At 37.4% G+C, this 14,424-nt stretch overlaps 1 protein-coding gene across 6 annotated transcripts in view; it reads right to left on the minus strand.

The window, feature by feature from the left end:
* The window catches only part of LDLRAD4 (low density lipoprotein receptor class A domain containing 4), a 446,159-nt gene that overhangs the window by 45,077 nt on the left and 386,658 nt on the right, over nt 1–14,424 (minus strand). The gene's annotated exons all lie outside the window — the stretch shown is intronic.

A 14,424-nucleotide genomic window follows, 5' to 3' on the forward strand; every position in this document is an offset into this window, starting at 1 on the left:
CAAGGGGGGGTACCCATTAAAGGTGTGGTAGAAATGATCTACTCTAGCCTCTTCACATTTCAGGTAAAATATGCATATATTCTATATACAAACACACCAAATATTTTAAAATTTAAAATATTCAATATGGTTATTTAGAAAAATATTTAATTTTGCTTTTCAAATATATTTCTCAATTTCTTCCAAAAGCTAGAAGGCTGAATAACCTTCACAACGCATCCTATTTCTGAGAAGACCATAAAAAAAAAAGCTCAAGATGTTTACAACTCAGATCCTAGATACTACGATTCTATTCCCAGTTCTTAACCCCATAAAAACTTTAACTGCCCCTTGGAGATGGAAATACCACTTTCATTAGCACTCTACTCCAGGCAAACATTGTGCATTCTTATACAGTATATGGCACAGTACATGACATCTATACTTGCTGTGTGTCATTGCTAAATTACTGAACAATGTTATGATCATTATTCTTGACGATTCGAAGGCAGAAGTCCCTGTGCAATCACAAGCATTTCTTAGACAATCTGAATGTGGAGGTGAGGTGCACGCTGTCGTCTCTGGTGCTTCTCTTTGTCTTGCTTGTAAATTCTAGGATGTGTTTGGGTAGTTCTGAGACCTTTAGGTTCCTGGCTTTTGTGAAAGCATTAATTTATCCAAAGGTTGGGAAAAAGTCAAAGCACATTTCAGGGTTTTAGTTACTGTTTTAAAGCATATGCTAAGGCAAACACTAGAAAAATCACAGGCTAAAATCCAAGTTAATCCAAAATCACATCAGATCTATATAACTATACTCAGTTCTCATCCTTGGCACTTTAAGACAAGCCTAGCACACATATGCTTTAAAAACAAGAACCACTGCTCTCTGGTATCAGATCAACTTTGAAAACATGAGGTCAATCCTCATTTCTGTCAGAGCAGAGCACTCATTATATACGAGTCACCATGAAGAGACAGGATACAAAGGAAGCCAGGAAATGTCCTGTCCATGACATCCCTAGTTCATCCTGAGCAAGAGCTAGTGAAGTACTGAGACTGGCAGAGTGCTCAGCAAGGAGCAGGTGAATGAAGGAAGGAATGAATGAATGAACAAACAAACAAATGAGGGTCCTATAAAAGGAAGAGTTTTTAACCTAAGTAATAACAATAGTTACTACTTACATAGCACTTACTATGTGCCAGGAAGTATTCCAAAGTATTTTACTCATTTAATTAAGCCATTTAATCCTTACAGGTGCCATATGAAATGAGTACTGATTTTTATCCCAGTTTTACAGATGAGAGAACTGAGTCACAGAGAGGTCATGCCCAACATTGTGCCCAATGTCACACAGCTAAGTGGCAGTGCCAGGGCTTAGATCAGAAAGTCTCACTCCAGAATCTACTCTTATCTACTAATCAGAACCCAAACTGTGACTGGTTCAAGGAACACTCCTCAGCCAAATCCTATTTTTTAGAAGGAACTTGATCAATAAGCCCCATGTAAATGATTCGAGGAATGAATTAATTCTCTGAGACCAAGGCTCTTAGAAGGGCTGACAGAACACAGAGACCATTTAACTCTACCATTTGAGAAGGAAGTCTTCACATCTCAAGGAAGACACTGTTGGAAGCAAACTTAATTGCACCCTTGGGTAATTATTCCTTTAGGTTAAACTAAACCAGTTCTCTGGTAAGTTAAGGCTATTGTCTTTTATCCCTTTCCTTTTCTTGGGCTCTGAAATGATGAAGTGGCTGGTTCTATACTGGTAGTATAAAAAGGTAAATAAAAATAAATGTAAGTATTGATAAAAATCAGAGTTTTCCAGGAAAAAAAGCATCCCATCCTTTTTTTTTCTATCTCTAGTTTATTATGTCCATAACCCTTTCTCTTTAATTTAAAATGTCGTCTTCATTTAGAGATTCATATTGGAACCCATTCTAATACTGAAAATAGTAATGTGCCTGAAGGAATTGTTCAGCTTAATATCTTATTCATTTGTGAACTGAAAATTACTGAAACTAAAAGACAATTTTTAAGCCCACTATAATGTCAGTCAGATTTCTTTGTTTAAAATGAGGGACGTTGGGGCGCCTGGGTGGCTCAGTCAGTTGAGTGTCCGACTTCAGCTCAGGTCATGATCTCACAGCTCTTGAGTTTGAGCCCGGTGTCGGGCTTTGTGCTGACAGCTCGGAGCCTGGAGCCTGCTTCCGATCCTGTGTCTCCCTCTCTCTCTCTGACCCTAACCCACTCACATTCTGTCTCTGTCTCTCTCAAAAATAAATAAACATTAAAAAAAAATTTTTTAAATGAGGGATCTTTCTCCAAAGGCAATGAAATCACCACAAGGAAATGGGCTTGAGGCCCCTGATTAGCTAGAGATAATGAAGATCAACTAGGCTTTGAGGACATCTTACCACCATGAAACAAACAGAAACCCAAATGGTCAGGAGAGTAAGCACTCAAGAGTGCCTTTTATGTGGATAAGGGGAAATGTGGTCCTGTTTTTATAAAAAGTGACCTTAACCAAATCTGTTATTCCCAATAATAAACACTCAAAATTAGTAAACCAATAGAATACAATATGAGTATTGTATATGAGTAGCAATAATAAAAATGTTTGGAATTTTCAAACAGGATGAATGGTTTTCTGGCAGAGACTCAATCTTGGTTATACAAATAAAACAGAATTTTTTTTTAATTTAAAGGGCCAGAAATGGTAATATTGCAGATGCCTTTACAATTTTTTTCCCTGTAATGTGCCTAACAGAAAAACTTTCCAAACTGTCTATTTACCATTTATTCCTCTTAAAGGCAGAAATCCTGGCCAAGGCTGGCTGCAGGGTACAATCTGGTCACACATACTCTTGTTGGGGAGTCTTAGTTCAAACAGATAAAATAGCATATAGAGAACCTTGATCAGATTTCAGATAAATGGCTCCTAACTCTTAGGCTGTAGGTTATCTCTGCTGTCATTCTGCCCTCAGTACACTTCAGCCTTAGCTCCTCCTGGTAGGGTCTAATGCTGGTCAGGAGACCAGTTTCTAGTGCTACCTCTACTGTTGCCTGAGACTGCCACTAGTAAGTCATATCAAGGCTCAGTCCTCAGATGTTCTCTCACTTCACTGCTGGAATCAAATTCCAGTGTTCTGCACACTTCAGTCCTTCAAGGCCCACCCTTAGCGTTCTTAAAATATCTGCATTTCACCTGTACTATAATTTACTTAATAGCAACTTTTAACTGGACTTTAATTCATTTGAAAAAATCTTAAGCTCTTCTAAGTAATAACACTTATGAAATCACTCCTATGATATGCTAGGGATTTTTTTGTGAAGTATATTATTAAAAATTTACAGTAAACATACATTTGAATAAAATCTTTTAATAGTATTTATAAAATATAAAGAAAAAGTTCTTACTATTGCCCATTTAAAAAGAAATGTTTTGGGACACCTGGGTAGCTCAGTGGGTTAAGCGTCTGACTTTGGCTAAGGTCATGATCTCGCTGTTTGTGAGTTCGAGCCCCGCACCGGGCTCTGTGCTGACAGCTGAGAGACTGCTGCCTGCTTCAGATTCTATGTCTCCCTCTCTCTCTGCCCCTCCCATGCTCATGTTCTGTTTCTCTCTGTCTCTCAACAATAAATAAACGTTAAAAAAAATTTTTTTTGAAAGAAATGTTTGTAGGGGTGCCTGAGTGGCTCAGTCAGTTAGGCATCCAACTTCAGTCCAGGTTATGATCCCACATTTCGTCAGTTCAAGCCCTGCATCAGACTCTGTGCTGACAGCTCGGAGCCTGGAGCCTGCTTTGGATTCTGTGTCTCCCTCTCTTTCTGCCCCTCCCCTGCTTGCACTCTGTCTCTCTGTCTCCCAAAAATAAATAAATATTTTAAAAATTAAAAAATTAAAAAAAATAAATAAAAAATAAAAAAATGTTTGCCGTAAAATTTAGTTTTAGTCAATTACATAAGGAAAACATGATTTATCCACATATATATTATAATGTGTTTGAAATTGAACATATTTAAAACATACTATGGAAAAGCCACTTCTAAAATAGGGGAGTAAGGAGATCCATGTTCTCACTCCCCAGGAAAGCAACTAACAAAGATTATTTAAAATTAACTATTTAAAGTCTCTGAAAACTATCCAAAGGGCATACATCAAATTAAGAAATATTTAGGAGCAAATTAAGCCTAAAGCAAGAAGAAGGAGGGGAATAAGAAAGATTAGAGCAGAAAATAATGAAATATAAAAAGAATAGAGAAAATCAACAAAACCAAAATTTGGTTCTTTGAAAAGATCAACAAAATTGACAAACCTTTAATAGACTGACAAAGAAAAAAGGGGGAAAAAAGACTAAAATTACTAATATTAGGAACAAAAGAGGCAATGTCAGTGTACCCATCTTGCAAACATAAAAAGTATTATATTGAAATAACATGAACAACTGTATGTCAACAAATTAGATACCTTAGATATAATGGAAGAATTCCTAGAAAGGCCCCTACTACCAAAATTGATTTAACAAGAAATAGAAAGTCTGAATGTACTTATAACAAGTAAAGACATTGAATTAGTAATTTTATAAATTCTCACAAAGAAAAGCCCAGGCCCAAATGACATTATTGTTGAATTTTACCAGACATTTAAAGAATTAATACTCTTCACAAGTTCTTCTAAAGAACAGAAAGACAGAAAACCCTTCCCAACTCATCCCAAGAGGTAAATATTACCCTGATAACAAAATCGCACAAAGACATTACAAGAACAGAAACTTCTCTTATAAAATCAGATGCAAAAATCCTCAACAAGATACCATCAAACCAAACTCCAGCAATATATATGCTGAACTGGGATTTATTCCAGGACTGCAGGGTTATTTTAACATCCAAAAATCAATTAAAGTAATACACCATATCAATGAAATAAAGGACAAAACCATATGATCATCTCAAAAGATGCAAACAATGTGGTAATCATACAATGTGGTACTGGCACAAGGCTAAGTATTACCAATGGAATAGAGAGTCCAGAAATAAACCCTCACATTTATAGTCAGTTCATTTTTGACAAAAGTGCCATGACCAATCGCTGGGGAAGAAGAGTCTTTCCAACAAATGGTAATCACACACCTGGAGTGACAAAACTTAGATCTAAATCTAAGAGCTAAAACTATTAAAAAAATTCTTAGAAAAAACCATAGGAGTAAATCTTTGTGATCTTTAATTAGGTAAAGCCTTCTTAGCTATCTCACCAAAAGCACAAACAATAAAAGCAGATACCTAGTAAGTATTTTAACAAAATTAAAAATTTGTGCATTAAGAAAAAGTGAAAAGACAATCCACAAAATGAGAGAAAATGTTTACAAATCATGTGTCTGGTTATATATCTAGAGTATATAAAGAATTTTTGTAACTCAATAATAAAAAGACAATCTGATTAAAAAATGAACAAAGGATCTATGCAGACAATTTTCCAAAAAGATATACAATGACTAACAAGCACATAAAAAGATGTTCAGCATCATTAGCCATCAGGGAAATGCAAATCAATACCACAGTGAGATTCTACTTCCCACCCACTAAGATGACTCTAATCAAAAGATTGATAATAACAAGTATTGGTGAGAACATGGAGAAATGGAAACCCTCAAACATTGTTGATGAGAAAGTTAAAAGGTGTAGCTGCTGTGGACAAGAGTCAGGCAGTTCCTCAACATTAATCATGCATTTATTATATGACCCAGCAATTCTACTCTAGGTACATAAACAAGAGAAATGAAAATATATGTCCACACAAAAACTTCTATACAAATGTTCACAGCAGTAACACTCGTAATAGCCAAAAAGTAGAAACAACTCAAATGTTCATCAACAAATGAATGGCTAAACAAAGTGTGGATATTTAAAAACATGTTTTTTAATGTTTTATTTATTTTTGAGACAGAGAGAGACAGAGCATGAGCAGGGGAGGGGCAGAGAGAGAGGGAGGCACAGAATCCGAAGCAGGCTCCAGGCTCTGAGCTGTCAGCACAGATATTTAACTATACAAAGAAATGAAGCCCTGATACATGCTATACCACATGGATGAACCTTGAAAGCATAATGCTAAGTGAAATAAGCCTGCCACAAAAGACCACATATTATATCATTCCATTTATATGAAATGTCTAAAATTGGCAAATGTATGGAAACAAAAAGTAGATTAGCGGTGGTCTAGAGCTGGGTGCTTGGAAGAAAATGGGGATGACCATTGATGGGTATGAGGTTTCTTTCTGGAGTGACAAAAATGCATTGATTGTAGTGATGACTGCACAACTCTATGAATATACTAAAAAATACTTAAATGTCACTTTAAGTGTGTGGGGGGATTACATGGTATGTGAATTATATCTCAATAATAAAAAAACTATGAAATTGTTTTATGATTAATGTAACTACCTATACTAAAGTTTATGATTTTTGTATTTTCAGCTTTAATAATCAATGAGCTTGCTTTTGCAATTTTTGTTTTGTGTCATTGTTTGTAAGCACCTTTCTAGGTGTGAATGATGCTTATTCTCAATGAATATAAACCTAACCAAAATATAATTTTCAGTCTATTTTTCTTCTTTAACATTAAATTTTGAAAAAACCAGAAACATCTATCAGGATAATGAGCCATATAGATCTAAGCAAGACATTGAGATAAATTTTCAGAGTGAATATAATTTTTTAATCTCCTCACTAGTATTTCAACATTAGTGTTTTCTTTGCTAGCCAGTGGTTCATGGTAGGTAGAAGTTAAACAGTATTAACTGGAATAAGTATTAACTGGAATCACCATGGTGGCTGGCAGTGTTAGCTGAGTGGCAGACGGGCCTCTAGAGGGACTGAGCCAGGAACCACCTCCTTTAAGTTCTATTCCCACCAGGAGAGCTCATGGGCATATACCCTTGTGTGAAGAGGGGAGATACAGGTGTGCACATATGAATATATGCAAATGCTAAATGAGGATGTTGATGGAAAATCAGGATATAAGAATGTGTGGGAAGAAAAGAAACATTTTAAAAGGCTGCCCAATGTTCCCATCCCCATACTCCTCTATTCTTAGGCCACAGGCCAGACACCTAGATGCAGGCTGAGCCTTCCTGTGGCAAATGATCACAGAGCGTCTCATATGTAACCATCTCTGGCAAAAGCCCTGTGAGGAAGAAGAGAAATCCATGCCTAGGTCAGCTCGCAAAAACCTCACAGTCTTGCTGGGAACACAAGACTGGAAAACAACAATAACAACAGCAACAACAAAAAGGCAATGATAAAATTTTAAGTACTATTATTTTGCAAATAGTATTTCATATATTTAAAAAGACTTCTACATGCAGACTGTCACTTAATATAATAAGGTTTTCAAATATGAGTCAGATAACAAATTCATAAGAAATTGCTAGAACCTGAATCACTTCACCAAGATTTTGCTTCCTTCTACACCCCAACTAGGAACCATGACTTCTACAAGAAACTGCAAATTCCTTCTAAAATACTTGTAGATTATATGTTTTACTTTTTTACACCCCCATTTCTCATCTCAGACTTCCAAGAGTTAAAGGCAACATTAAAAACTGAAGGGATAACAACACTCATAATTCTGCCTTGGAAAAATCATACCTACACTCTTCATTGTGTAAGATTTTTCCTTAAAAGGGTTAAAAGCCTGGTTGACCACATAGCATCAAGAGAGGAAGCTTGTAAGTAACAATATTTCCTATACACTCTACCAAATAATATTCATTCTTTGGCCTACAGCAGATCTTTCCATAAAAGCTGTATAAGACAGGTCATTCACTTTTCTAATAATGGTGTTACCCTTTTTCTGGCATCAGAGAGAAGGGAAGATTTACTATTTTTCAGGCCATGGGTCACAGTCCATTAGGGCAGTCAGGGCGGTAGACTGCAACCAGCATTTAAAGAAATAGAATAGAATGGAAAATATCGGAGTGCAAATAGCAAGGGTAAGTAAGCACTGTGAGACGGTTTGTTTATCTATAATAAGGATAAGCATGATGAGAAGGTGTGTTTGGGCTCTGAATGTATGTACCTGTGTTTGCATTGGGTTTTGATAGAAGATGTATTTCTCACTGTCAGTCAGGGTTGAAAACTTTGAAAGGCACTGGGTGAAAAAGTAACTGACTATTCAAATATTTCATTCCTCCCCAATTAAACAGGGTAAATCATCTCTCTCAAAATTCCATTCTTCATCAAGAACATACTAACAAAACACTATTGAAGGTCTTTTTGAGGTTTGTGGTTGTAATTCAGAAGACTAACACGTGCACACTGGGCTAGAATCTGACCCACTACCTGCAAATTGTGTGTAATTCTGGATTAGTCACATAACCTTCCTTAGCCTCAGTTTCCTTATCTATAAAATGGTCATCCTCACCCCTAAATGCCCCAAGAGTGTGATAAAAATAAAGCAGTATGTGTGTAAGTGGCATATAATTATAAAGCACGCATGAGTTCTCATTGGCCTCATTTACAAGGGATAGCTGAGTTCAATATTGGCTCCATTGTTCACTATCCTTGAATTCAACTCTGTACAGACTCTGTAGAGTAGTTTCTCTCAACTGGCTACAGATTTTATCACCTCGGTATTTTACAAATACCAATACCTAAGCCTCATCTCAAACTGACTAAATCGAAGCCCCAGAGGTGGGCTTAGGCATCTGTAATTTTTAAGGCCCCCCAGGTGATTTTAGCAGCCAGTGTTAAGAAATGCTGTCCTAGACTGGATTACTGCTATATTTTCCTTATTTTAAAAATTCAGTCTGCTGTCTTCCTCTCTCTATATATTCAGGCTGGCAGGCACTCATGTACACACACACACACACACACACACACACACACAGACATCTTTTTGGAATCATTCCTTCATATTGCAGCTGACTTCAGAAAGAAACAAAAAACTAAGGCTGATTTACTTAAACCTCTTCATTCCTATTCTAATTTGCCTAGTAATGTTAAAGGTGAAACTCAAAATCTTTGACACCAAACCAATTTATATAATAAAATCTTTAATCTAGACAAATTATTGACTTGGATATTCTCAAGGAAGTCTCCAAAGAGTTTTTTCTTATTTATATGGCATTATTTTAAAATTGTTACAAGAGAAAAGAAATGGAATTCTACAGTGAGTAAACAGAGGACAAAACTTGATTTCACTCCTTTTGCTAAGTTTACTCCCTTCCACCACACCTTCACCTCATTTACCTCACCTGAGATGGCCTTAATTCTTAAGGCACCTTTCCTTTTCTCCAAAACCCCTCTTTCTCCTTCTCTGAGCTTCTTCTCTCCCTTTTGACTTTTTTTCATTTTATTATTTTTTTAATATGAAATTTATTGTCAAATTGGTTTCCATACAACACCCAGTGCTCATCCCAACAGGTGCCCTCCTCAATGCCCATCACCCACCCTCCCCTCCCTCCCACCCCCCATCAACCCTCAGTTTATTCTCAGTTTTTGAGAGTCTCTTATGCTTTGGCATAGGAGGATGCTGGGCTCACCTCATCCTGCTGATCGCTTAGATTTCACTCTCTCTTTTGACTTTTTATTTCTTTCTAACTTTCACTATGTGAAGTCTGCTCAATCCCTGCAATCTAAGTCCTGTTATGCTCATGGCAACCCTGGATGTAATGACCAACCCCCCCCCCCCGCCCTCCGGGGGAAAGATAGACCAAGGAGTGCTAGATGCTTATGGTCATGGCAATCCTGGATGTAATGATCCCTCCACCCCCACCCCAGGGGAAAGATAGACCAAGGAGTGCTAGAGCAGATGAAAGAGTCTCAGGAACATAACTATGGGTTCTGTTAGAGATGGAGTCAGAGACAGACATCTTCCCTCTGCAGCTACCTTGACTCAACTCTTTCTTGACTTCTGGGGTATATGTGAGTGAGCACAGCTGTGCTGCCATAATCCATCCCCAAGAAAAACATCAAAACAAGCTAGGCTGTCAGAAGCGTCCGTGGGAAGAGCAGCAAAAATTTTGATTCAAATAGAAGAAATATAGTTCCTGCAAACTCTCTCTGGGTCTCCACCAAGAATGTGCCAACAAAAACAAATACCTTCAGTCTCTCTGGATGAAGCTGAGTGTGTTGCGGAGGCCTGAGCTCCTTTTCTGCATCTCATGAGCCACCACACACAGACAAAAACCTAAGCTGAGGAAGGCAACCTGCGGTGGCATCAAACTATCATTTCACTGTCTTTCTCCTACCACAGGTTATTTTAAAAAGATGAAAACAGGGGCGCCTGGGTGGCGCAGTCGGTTAGGCGTCCGACTTCAGCCAGGTCACGATCTCGCGGTCCGTGAGTTCAAGCCCCGCGTCGGGCTCTGGGCTGATGGCTCAGAGCCTGGAGCCTGTTTCCGATTCTGTGTCTCCCTCTCTCTCTGCCTCTCCCCCGTTCATGCTCTGTCTCTCTCTGTCCCAAAAATAAAAATAAATGTTGAAAAAAAAATTTTTTTAAAAAAAAGATGAAAACATTCTGGAGGCAGGTACTAACAATAAAAGAAAAAAAGACAGAGGGATGGATGATTTAGCTGAGCTTCCTGAGTGCACAAACAGCTGAATGAGGGCACCATAATACATAAAATCAATGTTGCTGGACTCTGGGATTAAGGGAGCAGTTCCTCTGAAATAGGGTCAGGATATTTCCAAGGAACCAGTGGTGATCATATGATTCTTTGTGAGGGGATTATGTTGATAGCACAAGAACAATTCAGTCCTAAGAGTACAGAGGAAGTAGGCCTAAAATATGTCTTCTAAAACTGGAGCTGCTTATGGAAAACACCAGGTGAGTCAGTTGCAAACTAAACCATGGGGATACAACGTGCCTTTTGTTTCCTTACCTGATAAGGTAAAACAACCAGATATATTATACTTTTCTAAAAAAACTTCTAAAGCAAGGGATGTAACTGAAATTTTAAAAATACTGCATAATTTTGATGATATATTTGAAAATATATCCCTTATTGAAACCCCATTTGTGAATTTAATACTCTGCTTAAAAAAGGGATAATAATCCAAACATTTTCAGAAAATAAAGAAATTAATATACAGATTTGTTTCCTAGCCCCCATAAATTATTATTTTATCTATAGAATCCCTGTGTTAAAATGTTCAGCTTGAACTGGTTCACTCAAAGAAACTCAAAATGATATTCAAATGGGTAATAAAAAGGAAGCATCTGCCAGGGATGAGAGAGAAGGCACAGGTGCAATCCCAAACATAGTGACACCACCTCTAGTGTAAATGTCACAGGGGTTTCAACCTCAAGCAGGAATGAGTCTGTCTTTTCACAGTATTTTCATAAAGTTCATCAAAGTGTCAGTGAGATAAGAGGACAAGTAAATTATTCTTGTGAAAATATTATTTCATAGACGAATGATGTTGGACTGTGTCCTCCTCAGGAACCCAGAAAATGATGCAACTTACAAAAAAGCTTTCTCAATTCCAGATATGAGGTGCTCCTTGAATCTAAAATAAAGAAATTACTGGTAACTTAAAGGACAGCCATCCAATTTACATGAAAGAGATCCAAGGTCAGCTATAATTATTCAAAAGTTATCTGGGGGCTAAATGTTTAAGGCTGAAAGTGACCTTGTTCTTTTTTGTAGACACTATATAAGCTAAAAAAAAAAAAAACAAAGGATTTGATATGAGTAAGCAGGATTATGAATGGTAAAGGCTTGATCATAAACAACGGTTCTTGAGTATTGGAGAAAAATAACCCCACTATGTACCTGACCTGGGCAGTGGCCCTAGAAAAAAATCCAAGGACCTACAAATCTATACAAAGATCCAGCTATCTGAGAGAAGTTACTCTGCAAAACCTAACATCACATGTCTACTGGAGATGGGAAGGAGGGTTTTATAAGGAAAGGAAATAGTAATTGGAATTGTTTACCCTTCTGTGTCTTGAACCACTCCACCACCTTAACCTAAGTGTGGACCCAGGAATTACCAGGTCTTCAACTTGGTAATTGAAGGGTGGGCTGAGGGTGAATGTGGGTTTTCCTGTGAAGGATGATGAACAGTTGTCTGCTCTCAACAAAGGCCAGGACAGTGTGTTTCTCATATTCCATGCATCTAGCACAGTGCCTGGAACCTGGTGAGTGCTCAATAAATATATGCAAAATATATAAGCATGACACCACAGACAGAATTCTGGAATGGGATACCTAGGACAGTGGTTCTCAAAAGTGTGGTTCCTGGACCAGCAGCATTAGCATTAGCATCACCGGGAACTTGTTAGAAATGCAAATTTTCAGACCCACCTCAAATATACTGAATCAGAATTTCTGGGCATGGGGCCAACAATCTGAGTTTTATGGACCCCTCCAGGAGACTGTAATGCATGCTAGAGTTCGAAAGCTACTGGCCTAGGGGAGGGGTGACATTTCAAGACAGAAAATCTCTAAGAAAATGAAAACAGATACAATGTTTTAATATTGCCACCTTCCTAGGCAGTTAGATTTCCCTAAGTCTTTCATTTACTATAACTCAACTGGCAACCCCTTTTGTCTTTTTGCTTAAATATAGTATAATGTTTCAGGGACACATACACGTATAGATCCACCCTAATTTTTTAGGCACCCAGGCTGTTTCAGATTGAACTGTTTGAAAGTTAGATCCTTGAGTATTTTAGTGTGTTTGTGAGCAGACATGTGTGTATGAGTGTGTCGATGTGTTGTAAATAAATATAGAATCAGAAAGGGTACAGTATCTTCAACTGACCTATTCTGAAAAACTGTATGATGAGAAACAATTTCCTGAAAGGGACTCTTGTAAAAATAACAATCTCATCATGTGATCTCTGACTTCCAATGAGACTACAGAGAAAATTATTGCTGTCTGGGAACAGACAGCCTCAGGGAAGCCCTTGCCTACATAAGACAGCCTTCCCCTATTTTCCTAAGTAGGGCCTCTTTTTATGTAGTTTTACTTAATGTTTTTTAGCAATCCACTATTTTAAATTAATACTGTGACTGAATCAATTGGTTCTCTCTCTAACATTTCTAATTTCTGCTCATTTCATATGAAGATCTAATTTTTTCAAGAATTCCAGAGATGGGGTACCTGAGTGGCTCAGTCGGTTAAGCATCAGACTCTTGATTTTGGCTCAGGACATGATCTCACAGTCACGAGATTGAGCCCTGCATCAGGCCTCACGCTGAGGGTAGAGCCTGCTTGGGATTCTCTCTCTCCCCCCCCTCTGCCTTTCCCCCTCTTTAAATAAAATAAAACTAAACATAAAAAAAAAAAAGAATTCCAGAGACAAAGATAAACTTGTGGACCATTCTATATTTTGAGTTTCTTTAATTTCCATTTTGACTCAGCATTCATTTTCATTTGCAATGGAGAATATAGTACTAACAGCCATGTTCATTAAAATGAATTTACAAAGAGGCTATTGAGTAAATATATTTTAATGATCAAAAGAAAACTCTACTTATGATCACACTGCATCCCTCCCCCACACTCCCCCACTCTATGTTACTCTGGCTAAGAGAATCAAGTAGTTCCTACCATCATTTCAAAACCACAATAAATGTCACAGAAAAACTAAGGTCAGGAGGGCATTTAGGTGCTAGAGGAGGTAGTGATAAATAATGCATTAGAAGTACAGAAGTAGCTTTCTACTTTAATTCTCCTACTTGCATTTTAGTTAAAGCAACTTGCCAGTTCATCTTTAGTAATTATTCTAATACATTTCATAATATTTTCATGAGACTGTGTCTGTTACATAGTTCTTTATTCTGTCACATCTGAAGGATATAAAAAGCATCCATCTATTAAGCCCTAGCAGATAAATAACACAAACTCCCTGCCCTGCTTCCACCTCATGCAGACAAATACATAATATGCAACTGAGAACATTCTGAAAAATTAAACCCTTTCTTATTAGAAGTCATTTCTGCAAACTTCCTACTTGAAATCTTTAGGTTTAGAACATTCAAATCAAACACAGAAGCATTTTCTCTACATTCTAAATTTGAAAAATAATTCTCCTTAGATGATATTATTTCCTTTCTTTTTACTTTGGATTGGCTGTTTTGTCTGAGCTCAAGTGATTCTCTTTAAAAAAAGAAAGAACAAAAGAAATCAAACAAACACAAGGAATAAGATACTACTTAATATTTAGGTAGGGAAGGAGAAAAGGAGAGGGAAGCGGAGAGGGGAGGGGAGGAAAGATTGTGTGTGTGTGTATTTCAGGGCTCTGAGGCTTTCCTTACAATGGGACAACTGCTATCATGATCTGACTCACTTGGCTAGTAGAGAAAATACAAAATACTGTGACTCAGAACCTTTCTTGGCTTCTATTCTTTACTAGGTACTTTTTCAACGCCTAAATGACAGCAACTTTAGCCTCAAGGATTTTGCCACACTTTCAGCTTGTTCATTCACTT

This window comes from Prionailurus bengalensis, chromosome D3 (assembly GCF_016509475.1).
Source record: "Prionailurus bengalensis isolate Pbe53 chromosome D3, Fcat_Pben_1.1_paternal_pri, whole genome shotgun sequence".
Lineage (NCBI taxonomy): Eukaryota > Metazoa > Chordata > Mammalia > Carnivora > Felidae > Prionailurus > Prionailurus bengalensis.